At 56.7% G+C, this 3,015-nt stretch overlaps 1 non-coding gene across 1 annotated transcript; it reads left to right on the forward strand.

Annotated features, from left to right (window-relative positions):
* Positions 1 to 2,286: 2,286 nt before the first annotated feature.
* On the forward strand, positions 2,287 to 2,425 carry LOC112898646. The gene has a single exon (XR_003229907.1). It is a non-coding gene; the product is annotated as a small nucleolar RNA Z247 (small nucleolar RNA).
* Positions 2,426 to 3,015: the final 590 nt, after the last annotated feature.

Below are 3,015 nucleotides of genomic sequence, written 5' to 3' on the forward strand. Positions count from 1 at the left end.
GACGAGGTGGGCACGGCCGGTCACGACGGACGGCGTGGTTGTATGTGCTAGGAGCGGTGCCGGCGACGAGGCGCCTCGCGCGGTGGCACGGATGGACGGGCTCGACGGGCGATCGAGCGCACGACATGCGCGTGCTCATGGCGATCATGCATGTACACGCTGGATTAGGCATCTCGGCGCTGCTTCGGCCGGGGGACGGATTGCAAGCTCGGTCGAGGCCCCGTGAGGCAGATGAAACGCGCGGCTCGTGGTCCATGCGGTTCCGGAGGGGATGAGCTTGTACGGCGGCGCTGTTGGTCTTGGCTCTTGATGAGGAGCCGCATTCCTGGGCTGTGGCGTGACTCGCCGTCCAGGAGAACGGCGGGTGGAGGAACACGAAAGGATTTCGCTAACTGACAAATCGAGGGGGAATACGCGCGTCAATCTCATCCGCACAACCGCGATCCAACGGCTGCAGGAGACCCACGGGATGGACGGTATTTCATTTACCGTCCACCCCCCTGGTTCCGCGCGCACCGTCCGCAGGCCGGCGTCCTCGACGACAAGCAGCGCCGTCCTGCGTCCTGACATCCGCCGGGAGGTCCTGCTGCTGCGGTTGGACACCCCCCCCCCCCCCGGCCCCCAACGCCGTGCCCCTCCTCGGCATGACTACGCTCACCACGCCATCTGTCCCCCCGTCGAGGCTGCTCGCCGCCGCGTTTTAGAGGACGCCGGTTGCTCTCTTTCAATCCAGGCGGCCATCATCTTCCCTGCTCGAGTCGAGATTCGAACAATGCGTGGCGGAGCGCGCGCTCTGCTGTCGCCGCATGCGGGATGCCCGCATCCATGCAGGTACAATCAATTCTCTTTTTCTTCAATGTCAGCCGTGCTGGCTGGACCAGCCTCCTGCTCCTCCTCTCCGGCTCTCCGGCAAGGGAGGCAACTGTTCACGAGCCGCGTCTGCAACGTCCGGCCGTACCTGGAACGACGGCCACCGGCTTCTAGCAGCGTCCGGCGTACGCCGAATCTATCCCTTCCTTTACGCACTCTGTCTCCTCGGTGACCCGAGGAGTCTTGGATGATGGCCAACTCCACGGAACACAGCCAGAGGGCTCGCACGCACGGAGTCCATGCCGAGGTCACCATCGACCGTGTCGTCGTCGCGCACGCGCGGTGGCCGATGGCCGGCATCGCCAGCTGCAACGACCGGACAAGCATTTGCCGCGGGTCTCGAGTCTCTCGACCGCTCCCGGTCTGCCTTCCTCTGCGGAGCTGCTTTTTGTCCTCTGCTAGCATCACGCCAGCGCGCGTTCGAGCGCTTCGTTTCGTTCTCTGAACTGCTCCCCGTCTCTAACAGTAGCATGCGTTGGGTACAGAAAGACCACGAGATGGCCCGCGCGATGACTATCTGACGAGAATAAGAAGCAGCCGAGACGCGCATATACTGCTGTCTCTGCGGACCGCAGTAAACACCTTTCGCTCCCGGGTTCAGCGTCTCTGCTCTGTGGTCACTGCTGAGTGTTCACTTCAGTGTGCTCCTCTGAAGAAAACTGCCAGATTCAGAGCGAAGAGGTGAAACAAGCATAGCTGCCAGGGATCGGCGACCAATGACCATGCAGTATGTGTTAGAGAGTCTATTTCGGAGTCTATTTCCTATTCTATCTCTTAGAACCGTATCCTGTGTTGATACGATCATCTAATCGTCCATGATTAGGACTTGCAATATCTGCATATAAATAGAAACCAGGCCACCCAATCTGGGTTAAGGCGTTCACCATATTTTATATGGTAATCAGAGCAACCTCTTCCGCAGAGTTCATCAATGGCGTCGTCCTCAACTTCGTCAACAACGTCTTCACCCCTCGGTCAATCTGTCTCTGAGAAACTCACCAGAGACAACTTACTTTTTTGGAAGGCGCAGATCCTTCCTCCTCTTCAGGGTGCACAGCTCGACAGGCTCCTTGATGGGTCGCTCGCAGCTCCGGCCAAGACCATTGATGTCAAGGAGGCTAACAAATCGATCAAAAAAGTCAATAATCCTGAGTACGCCCTATGGGTGGCTCAAGATCAGCAAGTTCTTGGTTATCTACCCAATTCTTTGTCCAAGGACGTGTTGATCCAAGTGCTTGAAGCAAGACGGCGGCACAGGCGTGGACATCTATCACGTCTCTCTTCTCCGCGCACTCCAAGGCGCGGGTCACTAACCTGAAGATGCTGCTGTCGACCACGAGGAAGGGCGGCATGACGGCAGCCGCATATTACGCCAAGATGAAGACTATTCGCGATGAACTCGTGGCGACTGGCAAGGGCCCTGATGATGAGGAGTTCATCTCGTTCGTTATCAACGGGCTCAACTTCGACTACAACTCCCTTGTCTCCTCTGTTCTGGGACGCATTGACACCATCACCATCAGCGATTTCTATGCTGAATTACTTTCCTTTGAGATGCGCCTTCAAATGCTCAAGGAAACTCCTGATGGTGAGGGTCAGTTTCAGTCCTCGGTTCAATGCCGCTTCGCGAGAACGTGGCGGTGGCCACCGAGGGGGTCGTGGTCCTCCCAACCACGGCCGCGCGACAGGATGTCGTGGTCCAGGAAGTCGTGGACCGGGAGGCCGCACTGGTGGTGGCAAGAACAAGGAACCATGCCAGATCTACGGCAAAGGCGGACATGTAGCACTTCGTTGCTGGTACAGATGGGATGAAAGCTATCAAGCTGACGATGAGAAGAGTGCCAACGCTGTAGCATCATATGGCATTGATACAAATTGGTACACAGAGAGTGGTGCGACGGATCATGTCACATCCGAGCTCGAGAAGCTAACAACGCGTGACAAGTACCACGGGCAGGACAAGGTGCACACGGCCAGCGGATCAGGTATGGTTATTAGTCATGTTGGTAATGCATCTATTCATACCCCTATGCATAATCATGATATGATCCTTAAAGATGTCCTTTGTGTTCCGAGTGCCCATAAAAATCTTGTTTCCGTGCATCGTTTAGCCAAAGATAATAAAGCTTTTCTTGAATTTCACCC

This window comes from Panicum hallii, chromosome 6 (assembly GCF_002211085.1).
Source record: "Panicum hallii strain FIL2 chromosome 6, PHallii_v3.1, whole genome shotgun sequence".
NCBI lineage: Eukaryota > Viridiplantae > Streptophyta > Magnoliopsida > Poales > Poaceae > Panicum > Panicum hallii.